We start from the raw sequence: 15,098 nt of genomic DNA on the forward strand, positions 1-15,098 counted from the left end.
GTTGTCATTGTTGTTATTCAAGTCCAGTCTTAGTCCATGGTGATCTGATAGGATGCATGGGATAATTTCTATGTTCCTGTATCTGTTGAGGCCTGTTTTGTGACCAAATATATGATCACTTTTGGAGAAGGAACCATGAGCTAATGAGAAGAAGGTACTTCCTTATGTTTTAGGAGGGAATGTTCTATAAATATCTGTTAAATCCATTTGGCTCATAACTCCTGTTAGTTTCTCTATGTCTTTGTTTAATTTCTGTTTCCATGCACTGTTCATTGAGGAGATAGTGGTATTGAAATTTCCTACTATTATTTGCTTTGAGCTTTAGTAAGGTTTCTCTTATGAATGTAGGCACCCTTGCATTTGGAGAATAGATATTTAGGATTGAGAGTTCATCTTGGTGGATTTTTCCTTTGATGAATATGAATTGTCCTCCCTTCTCTTTTATAATGACTTTTGGTTGAAAGATAATATTATTTGATTATAGAATTGCAACTCTAGCTTGTTTCTTCGGGACATTTGCTTGGAAAGTTGTTTTCCAGGCATTTACTCTGAGGTCGTATCTGTCTTTGTCTCTGTGGTGTGTTTCCTGCATGTAGCAAAATGCTGTGTCCTCTTGATGCATCCAGTCTGTTAGTCTATGTCTTTTTATTGGGGAATTGAGTCCCTTGATGTTTAGAGATGTTAAGGAATAGTGATTGTTGCTTCCTGTTATTTTCGTAGTTAGAGGTGGAACTATGTTTGTGTTTCTCTGTTTTGGTTTCATTGTAAGGAGATTATATTCTTGTTCTCTTTATGGTGTAGTTTCTCTCCTCTTGTTTGAGTTTTCCGTCTAATATCCTTTGTAGGGCTGGATTTGTAGAAAGATATTGCATAAATGTGTTTTTGTCATGGAATATCTTGGATTCTCCATCTATGCTAATTGAGAGTTTTGCTCATACAGTAGCTTGGGCTGGAATTTGTGTTCTCTTAGGTTCTGTATGATATCTGTCCAGGATCTTACGGCTTTCATAGTCTCTGCTGAAAAGTCCTGTGTAATTCTGGTAGGTCTGCCTTTATATGTTACCTGACCTTTTCCCCTTACTTCTTTCAATATTCTTTCTTTGTTTTGTGTATTTGATGTTCTAACTATTATGTTAAGGGAGTAATTTCCCTTCTGGTCCAATGAGTTTGAAGTTCTTGTATGCTTCTTGTATGCTTATTGTCATCTCTTTCTTTAGGTTACGAAAGTTTTCTTCTATAATTTTTGAATATATTTAAGGGCCTTTAGGTTGGGAGTCTTCACTTTCTCCTATAACTATTATCTCCTTGTCTCTTCCTTAGGTTTTCTATATCCAGGTTTGTCTCGCTTTGTGTTTTCTTTAATGTTTCTATTTCCATTTTGAAATCCTGAACAGTTTTGTACAATTCCTTTATTGGTTTAGCTGTGTTTTCCTGTAATTCTTTCAGTGGTTTTTGTGTTTCCTCTCTAAGGGGTTATATTTGTTTTTCTTTGTTTCCCTGCATTTCTCCAAGGGAGTTCTTTATGTTCTTCTTAAAGTCCTCCATCATGCTCATAAAATGTGATTTTAAATCAAAATCTTGCTTTTCCAATGTGTTTGGATATCCAGGATTTTCTTTGTTGGGAGAACTGGGCTCTGATGATTGCCTACTCTTGGTTTCTGTTGCTTAGGTCCCTATGCTCGCCTCTAGCCATTGGGTTGTCTCTAGTGTTTGCTTGTCTTGCTGTTTCTGACAGTGCATTGACACTCTCCTGTAGGCCTCTGTGTCAGCATTCCTGTAGAACTGTTTTCCTGTTTTCTTTCAGTCTTTTCTGAGCACACATTCTCTGATTTCAGGTGTGCATGCAATCCTGGTGACTATCTTTCAGCTCTAGGCACAGGCAGGAATCAGAAGGGTCCTGCCCCTGATTGCTCTTAGGTTCTTGCACCCAGGTGGCACAGTTGTCAATAGACTATTCTGTCTTGTGTCTGCAATGTGGGCAGAGGGTAGTCTTCTCTGACTTCTTAGGAGTATCCACACTTCTATGGATTGAGCTATCTTCTCCATGGGTATTGGGTGATGGGAGCTGTTTGGCTGGTTTAGTTCATTTCTGGGTGCAGACCAGAACCACAGTAATAGGCATCTGACTGTTCCTTTATCCCTGTGTCCAGAGGTACTGTGCACTTTTCCCTTGAACCAGGGATCAGCACAGATGTGGGCAGACATGGACATTCTGTTTAGAAGTCTCATTGCACTGTATTTCCTTAAAGGAGTAATTTATATCCTTTTTAAAGTTCTCTAACCATATCATGCGTTTTAATTTTATGTCAAAATATTCTTTTTACAGGCTGTTGGGTTATCCAGGGCTTGCTGTGCTGTGGGACCTGGGTTCTGATGATGCCAAGTCATCTTGGTTTCTGCTGCTTAGTGTATTGCATTGCCTTTCACCATCTGGTTATCTCTGGTGTTAGCTGGTTTTACTGTCTCTGACTTGACTCCTATGGCTCCTGAGTCCTGAGTTGTCCTGGTGGTCTCTCTTTTGACAGTCGGTTGAGCAAAAGAGGGGATCCAGTTTTGGGTTTAGGAGAGATACCACTCTTGGAGGACCAGCTCTCTGTTGGCAGGATTTGTGTCTGAAGTACTGTGGGCCAGCTTCAGCTCAGGGCACAGATGGAGACAGGATGGGTCTTGTCTCAGTCTGCTTTGTGGTTGCTGGGCCCTGCCTGCTCCTGCTGTGCCTTTCTTTGAATAGTCTGTGGAGAGAAAGTGTCCACCTACTTGCAGGGTGTGTCCTTAGGAGTAAGAGTGCTCCTGGAAGACCAGCTCTCTGTGGGCAGGGTTGGGTCTAAGGGCTGTGGGACAGCCCCAGTTCTGAGCCCAGATGGAGGCAGGTTTCTTTAAGGTATCTATGTTCTTCCTTTGGGGATATCATTCATTTGTCTTTATAAAATTGGTTTAAATATCTTCTTTGTGCTTCAAATTGATACAATATGAAGAGCTTGTGCTATGCGTGTGGTTTTTAGGCTATGACATTTTGCCTTGACCAATTTTGAAGTTTTCTCTTTTTTTTTAACACTTGTGTCAAGGCATTTGGGTTGTGGTTATTATAGGTGTAGGTACCACTTTTGAGTTAAATTTTTATGGGTGTTTTGTTCTTTCCATTCCGTTTTCTTTCTGGACATATGAATGGTGTGGCTTCTCGTAGTTTAGCCAATCACTACTCTAGTTGGAGGCCAGATTTCTTAGGGCTGGCATGGCCTCTTGTACAGAATAGGTTCTTCATTCAAGTTCAAAACTTGTAAATGCTGACACAGACATGGAGGTGTTTGGTTGTAGATGTGATGGTGGGAGCACTGAGAAAGTGGAGTAAGAACCTGGCCAGTCTTCCTGCCTGGACTTTGGGTGTGCTCCATACTGTCTCTGGTAGCCTGGAATCTCCTACAGGTAGAGCAGGGAATCTCTCACAGAGATTTGTGAATTTAGCAGAGTGTGATATGGCAGGGATAGGAGATAGAACTTGTAAAGTGGACACAGGGACAGTTTGGGAGGTCCATTGTTTGATAGCCTATGAGAAATTCTGGAGGCCACTGTGGTCTCTGTTAGTACAGCCAGTCTATGCCACTGTTGGAGACTTGGATACTGTGAAGAGAATATGGATAACTAGGGATAAGCTGGATGAGAACCTCCAAAGTGAAGAGTAGGAGAGTTAGGCTTGTAATGGCATTCCTGAATTTCTGGTTGCCTGCATGGTCTCTGGTAGAGCCTTGATTCAACAGTGTAGATAGTGATTTAGTCATGTGTGTTGGTTGGTCAGTGGTACTCTATATTTTAAATAGTCATTTCTTCACTTCTCAAAAAATGTTTTCCCAATGCTCAAAACAATGCTCTGTATCAGTAGGAAAGAGTTCTGAACTGATAATTACAAAAAAGTTATTTGAAATAGAACATTTAAAGACTATGTTTGTCAAACAGTTTATAAGTTGCATCTTATGGCTATGTTTTAGCCTTAATAATGAACATATATCAAATGTACTTTGCTCAGTGTGTTTCAAAATGGTATGCTTGTGGTGGGAGGAACTGTATTTTCTGAACCAAGCCAAGTCCATAATCTCCTCCCAACTTCACCAAGAAATAACCAGGTATAGCCTTCATTATCTACCCCTGATCCTGTTGCCAGTAGACGATTTAAGATTGTACTTGTTAAATTCTCTCCTTAGTCATTGTTTTATCAAAGCCTTTAACACCAGTAGAAATGCCCTGAGAATAGACAGGCCAGTCCAGCCAAAAAGCATAAAGATTCACTGCAGATGTTCACTTCACCTTCATTTCCTCCAAAAACCAATTTTGTGGTCCTATACTCAGCTCTGTATCAAATCAACAGCATCATGAATGCAGTTCAAATTCTTCAGTATGTGGCACAGGTCTTCCTCTCCACAATTTTGTCTCCACATCCTTTTCTTTATCCTGACCAACTGAAAAGACCTAGATACTCCTATGGAATACTGAGGAAACTATGGGCAGAAAAAGAGGTAGGCTACATACTGATCATCAACTTTCCTTCCATTTTCCTCATCCCAACTTCCCATTATAATTTTTAGCTTTGAAGTAAACCTTCTGATGTAGACTTTCCTCACTTTCTATTTTTAAATGTTCTACTGGCAACATGGTCAGGGGGAGAAAATGGAGTCCACACCTGGTCACTTGCCCTGCATTCCTTCCTTATTTGAACAATTCAACACCCCTCTTCATGCTTCAACTTCATTCCTAAACGTTAGGTACTAATACCTACAAAGACATTTTTTCTTGGAAATGTCTGTAGACACTCTTGTAATTTGTGAGGTTTTATAAATAACCATTCTAAGAAAGAGAGTCACTGCCTGGTAATTATAGGCTTCTCAGCAACCAGAGTGAGTAGGATCTGAAGGACAGAACCCTGGAGTGCCTCAGTGAAACTCTTTTTATTTTTACACAAAAATTGGCAAGTTAATTCCTTCACAAACAAAACGTCTGTACGATCCAGGGGTTAACTTGTAAGACACATGACCTAAGAAACTCTCAGCCACAGGATAGCTCCTAGACTCTCAAACCCCTCAGTTGGACTAAAATATTCCAACTCTGAGAAATCCTTGAAAGAGTAGCCACATAAGATCTCAGTAAGACTCAGTGTAAAAAGACTACTTCAAGCCCAGAAGCAGATGGGTTTAGTGCAGAATTTTATCAGACCTTCATAGAAGACCTCATATGAATAATATCCAAAATATTACACAAAATAAAACAGGCGGAGCACTACCCAAGTCTGTCTATGAAGACACAATACTGATTATACCTAAACCACACAATGGCCCAACAAAGAAAGAGAATTTCAGACCAATTTCCCTCATGAATATTGGTGCAAAAATACTCAATTATATTCTCATAAACCGAATCCAAGAGCACATCAAAACGATCATCCATCATGATCAAGTAAGCTTCTTCCCAAGGATGCAGGGATGGTTCAATATATGGAAATTCATCAACATAATCCACTCTATAAATCAATTCAAAGTGAAAAACTACATGGTCATTTCATTAGAGGCTGAGAAATCCTTGACAAACTTCAACATCCTTTCATGATAAAAGTCCTGGAAAGAACAGGAATTCACGGCCCATACCTAAACAGCATAAAAACAATAAACAGCAAGCCAGTAGCTAACATGAAACTAAACAGGTAGAAACATGAAACAATCCTACTAAAATCAAGGACTAGACAGGGCTGCCCACTCTGTCTCTCTACTTATTCAATATGGTACTCAAAGTCCTAGCCAAACAATCTGAGAAATGATCTCAAAAGGATATAATAGAAAAGAAGAGGTCAAAATATAACTCTTTACAGATGATATGATAGTATACTTAAGTGACCCCAAAAGTTCCACCAGAGAAATGCTAAACCTGGTAAAGAACTTCAGCAAGGTTGCTGGGTATAAAATTAATTCCAACAAATCCGAAGCCTTCCTCTATTCAAAGGACAAACCGACTGAGAACGAAATTCTGACCCTTCACAATAGTCCCAAATAATATAAAATATGTTGGTGTGACTTTAACAAAGCAGGTGAAATATGTGTATGACAAGAACTTCAAGTCTCTGAAGAAAGAAATTGAAGATCTCAGAAGATGGGAAAACCTTCCATGCTCATGGATTGGAAGGATTAATATAGGAAAAAAATGGCCATTTTCTCAAAATCAATCTACAGATTCAATGCACTCCCCATCAAATTTCCTACTCAATTCTTCACTGAGTTAGAAAGAGTAATTTGCAAATATGTTTGGAATAACAAAAAACCAGGATAGCCAAAACTATACAAAAGAATTTCTGGGAGAATCACAATCACTGACCTCAAGCAGTAGTACAGAGCAATAGTGATAAAAACTGTATGGTATTGTTACAGAGACAGACAGACAGACCAATGGAATAGAACTGAAGACCCAAAAATTAACCCACACCCCTATGGTAACTTGATCTTTGACAAAGGATTTGAAACCATCCAATGCAAAAAACAAAGCATTTTCAGGAAATGATGCTGGTTCAACTGGAGGTCAGCATGTAGAAGAATGCAAAGCAATGCATTATCACCCTCTGTGAAACTCAAGTTCATGTGGATCAAAGACCTCCACATCAAACCAGATTCACTAAAAGTAATAGAAAAAAATGGGGAAGAATCTAGATCACATGGGCACAGGGGAAAGTTTCCTGATCAAAATACCAATGGATTATGTTCTAAGATCAAGAATTGACAAATGTTACCTCATACAGCTGCAAAGCTTATGTAAGGCAAAGGACACTGTCATTATGACAAAAAGGTAACCAACAGACTGGGAAAAGATCTTTACCAATCCTACATCTGATAGAGGGCTAATATTCAAAATATACAAATGAACCAAGAAGTGAATCTCCAGAGAGCCAAATAACCCTATTAAGAATTAGGTACAGAACTAAACAAAGAATTCTGAGCTGAGGAATATCAAATGACTGATAAGTACCTAAAGAAATGCTCAACATCCTTAATCTTCATGGAAATGAACATCAAAACAACCCTGAGATTCCACTTACTCCAGTCAGAATGGCTAAGATCAAAAACTCAGGTGCTGGCAAGGATGTGGATCAAGAGGAACACTCCTCAATTGCTGGTGGGATTGCAAACTGGTACAACTACTCTGGAAATCATTCTGGAGTTTTTTCTGAAATTTGGACCTGAGGAACATACTATATTATTCTTGGGTATATACCCAAAAGATGCTCCAACATACAACAAAGATACTTAATCCACTATGTTCATAGCAGCCTTATTTATAATAGCCAGAAGCTGGAAAGATCTAAGATGCCCTTCAACAGAGGAATAGATACAGAAAATATGGTACATCTACACAATGGATTACTACTCAGCTACCAAAAACAATGACTTCATTAAATTCATAGGCAAATGGATTTCCTAGAATATTTCAGCCTGAGTGAGATAACCCAATCACAGGAAAACACACATGGTATACACTAACTGATCAGTGGATATTAACAGAAAATATCAAATTATCCGAGATACCACAGACTACATAAATCTCAAGAAGGATGACCAAAGTACAGAAGTTTTACTCTTTCTTAAAATGGGGAAAGAAATGTTCATAGGAGGTGATACAGAGGCTAAATTTAGAGCAGAGAAGATTGCTGACAGGATCTGGGTATAGTTGTCTCCTGAGAGACACAGCAGGATCGTGTCAAATACAGAGGCTTATGCTAGCAACAAAACATTGAAATGAGAACAGAACCCTTGTTGGAGGAATTAGAGAAAGGATTGAAAGACTTGAAGGGACTTGCAAACCTATAAGTACAACAATGCCAACCAACCAGAGCTCCCAGGGGATCAACCACTATCCAAAGACTATACATGGAACAACCCATTTCTTCAGCTGCATATGTAACAGAGGATGTCCTTGTTGGGCACCAAAGGAAGGTGAAAGCATTTGGTCCTGCCCAGTTTGGAACCCCAGTGTTAGGGAATGTTGGGGTGAATGGGGAGAGAAACACCCTTATAGAAGTGGGGGTATAGGGCTTATGGACAGGAAACTAGGAAATGGAATAACATTTGAACATTTTTTATCCAATAAAAATCTTAACACGTGTATAAAATGTAAAACAGGTTACTTCAAAGCTTAGGTGTCAACAGTATGAATTCTTGGGAGATACAAAGGATCTGCTAAAATTCTGCAAGAAGACACACCTATCCAGATGGTGGAAAATTTCATACAACACAAAAACACCAGCAAGAACAAAATTAACAAAAACAAAATTACAGAAATCTACAATGATTGGTCACTAATATCTCTCAATATCAATGATTTTAATTTCTCTATAATAAAAAGACACAGTCTAACAGCATGGATGTGAAAATAGAATCCACCTTTTCAAGCGTCCAATGGACATACCCCACTGTCAGAAATTCACATTACTTCAGGATAATGTGTTGTAAAAAGGATTTCTAAGCAAATGAACCTAGGAAGAAAATTTGTACATTCACACCAATATATAACAGTGTAGATTGCAAACCAGACCTAACCTGAAAATATAGGGAAGAATACTTCACACTTTTCAAAGGATAAAAACCTAATATGACATTTCAAACCTTATCGACTGTGTCCTCTGAAGTTGGGCACACAAGTTTGCAAAAAATGCTTCTACAGTTTCACATATACTCGCACACTGTTATTGGTGGACTTTAATACTCAGTTGAAGTAGGTTTGGCTTAATGGTGCTTGCATTATAATGTTAATTTTGGTCACCAAAACTGCTTACAAAAGTGTCTGCACTTAAGACACCAAGGAATCCTGAACCCAGTTGCCTTTCATTGGTAAATAAGATGCCAACAGCCAATGGCTGGGCAGTACAGACAGACGGGCATTTGAGGATTCCTGGGCTTGAAAGAGAGAAGCGAGGTATAGAAGCAGAATCACCACGAGTGGGGTATAAGATGGACCAGACATATAAGAATTCAGGTAAGTGGTTCTAGATGAGAAGAAATATAGATTTCAAAGTGTGTTAAATCTGGGATGCCAGAGGGGAGTGTTTGCTAGCTGTGGGACAGATTAGAAGTTCCCAGCAAGCAAAGGCATATAAAAATTAACTGGTGTGTGTGTGTGTGTGTGTGTGTGTGTGTGTGTGTGTGTGTGTGTGTGTCTTTCATTCAAGAATCCAGATTGCTCTTGGGCAGATGTGAAAGTTCAACTCACCAGAAGCAAAACAGGTTAACTATCACTACACTCAGCTTTCACTAATACTCAGATTATTTAGACAGAAACTAAACAAGAAATAATGGAGTTACCAATCTTTGTAAACCAAATGGGCCTAACATGTATTTATGATATTTTTCCTAAAATCATACATAGTAAACATTATTATCAAATTCTCATAAAAAATTCTCAATAATTGACCAAGTACTCAAACATAAAGCAAGTCACAACACATACAAGGAAACTGAAAAGCAAAAGAAAACAAAACTCACTGCATCCTGTCAGTAATAATTCAGTACAACCGTATGTAAACAAAACTAACAACAGAAAGAATACAAACACATGGAAAATGAATAATTCTCTACCAAATAAAAAAGAGTTCAAGACAGAAATAAAGATATAAAAATACTTTGAGAATTAAGTGAACATTATTACACAGCATAAAAATTCGGTGGGCATAATGGTATCCATTGAAGGAGGCAAGTTCAACTGGGTGATTGTGGCACAAACCTTTAAATTCAGTATGTGGGATGCATATCCAGCAGAGGTTAAACTAGTTCACATAACTAGTTCCAGAAAATCCAGGCTACAGAAAGAAAGACCTCTTCATTAAAAAAGAAGAATACAAAAAGAAAGGAAGAAGAAAGAATGATTTCACAGTACTTAACAGCACACCAGAAGTTTGAAATCTGGAAGATATGGATATTTTCCTCACCACATACTACTTTCTAGAATCAAAGAATGTCAGCATAACAGTTTACAGAGAACTCTAACCAATAGTGAAATACAAAAGCTCATTAAAATTCTCCCAACTGCTGCACCTCCCCCAAAATCTGAAACAAATAAATTTTTGACAGAATTCTTAGAGTCTTTCAAAATTATAATACTATTATTCCCATATTGTCCCAAATAATAGAAACTGAAGAAACATTGCCCAGTTCAGATTATGAGGCTACAGTCACCATGATATTCAAGATAAAAAAAGAACTAACCAAGATGGAGATTTATAGATTGACTTCTCTTATCAACCTTGGTACAAATATACTCAATAAAATATTTGCAAAGTGAACCCAAGAACAAACAAAAATATCAACCTCCTTGATCATGTAAGCTTTATCCTTGAGAGGCAGGGAAGATTTCATATATAAAGGTTAATAAATGTATGCACGTATGTATGTGTGTGTATATTCACACATTATTACATGAAGCAAGTGGGTAACCCATTGGGGATGGGGTGCCATGTGAAGCCAGTTTGGAAAAATACACAATAAAGTATGACCCTTGTCTCATAATCAAAACAAAAAGGTCATAAGGTAAGAGAATGGCTGTTTGAACTGAGGAATGAAATGAGTAGCAAGACGAGCAATAGATGTGGGTTTCAAATGGGAAAAAAACTGGCAAAGTACATTAAACATACATGTGAATGTGTCATAATAAAATGCATTCATTTAAAATGAAATAACCATTTTACACAGATGAAACTGAATACAATGCTGAATGTGGACTCTTGGCAATTTTATTTGTACTCATGAAATATGAATGTGCTTATCCTTCCTATGAAAATCTCTCCATCTCACATCTCTCTGAGTCTGTACATTTGCTACCTAGGACAGGAGTTCTGGTTCATGCACACATAAAATGTTGTTATTTAAATGTACAACAAAATCTAGAAAGGAAACAAACTCTGCCTCATCATAAATGCTAAATAATACATGTCACAACATAGAAGAAAGAATTGCCTATATTTGGGCTGCTTGCTCTGCAGCCTATATCCGGAAACACTCATCAGACCACAATTATCAGTATACTCTCCCACTTGGCTATGAAAACTGTATAAGAAGAGTTTACTCATTAAACAAAGTTTACTTGCCACTTACTATTTTCTTCTAAAACACTAATTGTAAGACTTCTTCATGGTGACTACTGGAATGTAAAATTAGCAAAATCAATGGAGAAAATAAGTGATAAAGTAGAAGAAACTTGTCAAAATGAGGTATTCATCTGTGAGAACTGAGGGTCAAATGGGAAATCATGTTTTAGAACTCAAATATTAAGCTTAGTTTTTCTTTAAAAATAATGGGGAAACAAGAGTGCTCGGTCTTATGTAGTATTTGAAATGAGGAACAAAAGTTTAAGTAGAGACTTCTATGGAGATTCTTAAGTATTTTAAAAGCAACATTTACTATTATTCAGGACATTTCTGGATTTGCCATGATGTTTTAATTCCCAAGACAACGTAAGCATAGTTTTTGTTTAGATATTCTGTACGTGACAATGCTGTATGTTGCCCATAATATATTCTCAATGGATCACAATGCTCTAAACATGAGGCTGCTTTTCCCTGACATGAGATTTGTGACACAATGTTCAGTGTATAACCATGACCTCAGACTCTATGAGTCCTTCCTGAAAGTGGATCAACTACAAAAATCCACTGATAATTATTTCAAGTGTTCACATAAACAGAATTTGAGGCAATCCTGAGACCAAATTTCACAAAGTGGAATCTTTCCAGGGACTTAAATTTCCTGGGAAAAACGTGTGATGTCATTCATGTAGCTACAACTCCCTCATCTATATTTATCAACTAAGTTTATCACATGAACAGTGGACATCAGATGAACATCCCCAGGAGATAGTATCAAAGATTGCTCCAGGGGTGAGGAAACAGCTCTAAAAAAGGAAACAGAAATGCAGATGTAGCATCTCCCTTGGCCACAGTGATAAAAGTACATGGGGATATATGGGTATCTGATTTGCTAATCTGTGTGCCACTTCACAAACCATTCTGCCCAGGCTCAGGGAAGGAAAACTATGTTCACTTTGATTTTATTCTTCTTGCTCTTGCACATTCTACTTCATGTGGCTGGTTTCAATTATCCCACCTGCTCTTGGAGAATAAAGCAGAATAGAGACAAGGATGGAAACTCAGAAACAGGCTGTATCTTCTTGATTCTACCAGTAAAAGGGCCTGTGGAGAAAGAGAATTTCAAGCCTCTTTTGAATACACAGTAAGTGTTTTTATATTTTCCATGTACATGTGATCATGAATATTTCCTGAGTCTATTGAGTTTGAGGAGCAAAGTCATCCTATGGGTCTCTTGTACTCTGTTATTAATCTGCAAAACAAGAAAGAGCTCCAAATTCTACTATAGACTTAATGCTTTATTACCACTTTAAATTGACAGTGTTTTTTTTAAGCCTGCCTCCCACTTACCAGAATTTAATCTGAGTAATAAAACACTTTCAGCTATTATCAATCAGCCATATCCCTCTCCTAGACAGTTTCCATAGCACAGTATCACAATACTATCTCATTGAAAGATAATTTTTATGACTTTATTTTATGTGTTTTATGCAAATGTCCAGAATCAACTGATGTTCCTTCCATCGATGGGCTACTTCTAGTGTTTGTGCTGAGGCCACCAATGTTGGAGACACACCTACCTGTGCAGAACTTTCATATAGATACTCAGTTATTTTCGTAAATTTTCTCCATGTGTCCCCATTTATGTACTGAAGCTGCATCAAGAATCGATATAAAAGTGCTGTGAACTTCAAAATATGGTCTATATAAATTCACTGGCTTTCAGGTCTCATAATTTCCAGTTCTTCCCTCTCTCTTTAGAATAAAGAAGAAATGTACTGATTATAAAAATGTTTGCATTTTTTAAAAAGTGATATTATCACTAATAGCAGTGGCTAGTTACTTACCTTGTTACTATACTGGGTAATAACTGTGGCATATGATTGTTGGCAATACTAGAGAATAAGGATAAAGGAGTTACCAACTAGCTCATCTTTGTCATTATTTAAGGTGCATATGACTTCCCTTTTTACCTCTCTGTTATTTAGCCTGACACTTTCAATATTTAGCACTTTATGTCTCTTTTTCAGTACTCTTACAAAATATACTTGCATATTTTACCAGTGTGGGCACTCTGAGTATTTTGATATTATGAGTGTCTTTTTAAAACACAGTACTTTAGACCACAAAGACACTATGATCACTCAAGTACTTTATGTTTCTTAATGTTTAATGTACAGGATTTAGTATTTGATTTGTACAAATACTAGTCTCAAATTTTTGTCATATGTTAGTGAAATTTTTAAAGACATCTTTTTTGTGTATCCATAAAGAATATTCTAAAAAGAATTGTTTTTGCAAAAAGGGCATGACAGGTGTAAAATTTCTAATTGGAATACAGATATTTAACTCCTAGTAAAAATTAATAATGAAGTAAAGTATTTGATATTTATCAGTCAGATGTTTTGGAATATTCTGAAAAGATATGAGATATTATTCTTTTCTTAAACACAAAGCAGAATTATTCCATTGCAACTGGATTTTAGAAAGAACATTTAAGATAAGGATGATATGTGGGGTTATGATAAATATATTGCCCCCTAATGAAAATGAATTTTAATGACATGAGACAAGTTTTGCCACAGAAGACTTTACTGCTTTAGCCAATATCCTCACTTTTACACAAGAATAACATAAACTCAATGGCACAAACATATCCAATGTGTTTTTACTTATTTCTCACTGATTTCAAATGAATATGTGACCATTATTGTTTGATCAGATATTTGATGATTTATTTACATTCTTAACAAATAATCGAAAACAAGAGACTAAAAACTCTCTCAGTGAGAACATGATAATAGTACATCTCATTTACTGGACATGACCTCTCATGAACATGTAAAGGTTTTATGAGCTTCCGGCTCCTTTTGTTATCTCAACCTCATTACAAAGCTCATTTCAACTGTTAGGGGGGTGAAGGCAATACAATCGAGTTCAAGATTGTCCTTTTTTGGACTGAAAATGATATTTGTAAATTGCTCTCTTTATAAACACTGTAACTTTTTCCAGAACACTCTCTGAAAACATCAAGCATGCTCTTGTCTTGGCTTTTTCCATAAATGAAATCAACAGGAACCCGGATCTTTTGCCAAATATGACTCTAACATTGGAAATTTCAATACCAAATTGTAACTGGAAATCCAAATTTAAAAATATCATTTATGATAGTTTACATAATTATAAAATTCTCCCTAATTATTCCTGTGAGGATAACCTCCTGTGTGTAGTGGCACTTACAGGAGGAGACTGGGCAACGACTCTGTTACTTTATACAATCTTCAACTACTTCATGTATCAGCAGGTTAGTGTGTGTCTGTGTGTGTCTGTGTGTGTACTTGTGTGTTAGGGACAGGGTGGGAATTCATGAAATCGGGTATCACTTGGACCCCTCATAATATTACTAGGCCTGAGTCAATATATATACTTCATAGTTACTCTTTCGAAGCTTGATGGAGCTTTCATATGTTCTTATATGATATAGTGATGAGGGAAGAAAAAATAGCTATCTGGGATTTCTAGAAATCTCCTGAAAAATATGTTTATAAGTTCTTAAGAATACATTGTATCTCATGCTGCTTCCTGTGTTGTAGTTCTTTCATCTGACTTACGGACCTTTCCATCCTGTCCTGAATGATCATGAAAACTTTCCCAATCTATATCAGATGTCCTCTGATGATACATCTCTACCCCTTGTCCTGGTGTCCTTTATAATCCATTTCAGTTGGAACTGGATAGGGTTGGCCATCTCAGACAATGATCAAGGTACCCAATTTCTCTCATATTTGAAAAGAGAGATGGAAAATAATACAGTCTGCTTTGCTTTTGTCAGCATGATCCCAGTCAATATGGATTTATACATATCAAGAGCTGAAGTGTATTTCAACCAAATCATGACATCCCTACATCTACATCCACCCTCCCCTTCCTTATGGGTGTTCCCCTCCCAACCCTCCCCCCATTGCCGCCCTCCGCCCACCAGTCTAGTTCACTGGGG

At 37.3% G+C, this 15,098-nt stretch overlaps 1 protein-coding gene across 1 annotated transcript in view; it reads right to left on the minus strand.

Annotated features, from left to right (window-relative positions):
- Nucleotides 1–1,362: 1,362 nt before the first annotated feature.
- Zfp40 (zinc finger protein 40) overlaps nucleotides 1,363–15,098 on the minus strand; it is a 263,006-nt gene continuing 249,270 nt past the window's right edge. The window contains exons 3-4 of the transcript XR_010057955.1: nucleotides 12,682–12,856; nucleotides 1,363–12,205 (exon numbers count right to left, since the gene is read on the minus strand). The gene's annotated coding sequence lies outside the window, so the exon portion shown is untranslated. The remainder of the gene's footprint in view (nucleotides 12,206–12,681; nucleotides 12,857–15,098) is intronic.

Source organism: Rattus norvegicus, chromosome 1 (genome assembly GCF_036323735.1).
Source record: "Rattus norvegicus strain BN/NHsdMcwi chromosome 1, GRCr8, whole genome shotgun sequence".
Lineage (NCBI taxonomy): Eukaryota > Metazoa > Chordata > Mammalia > Rodentia > Muridae > Rattus > Rattus norvegicus.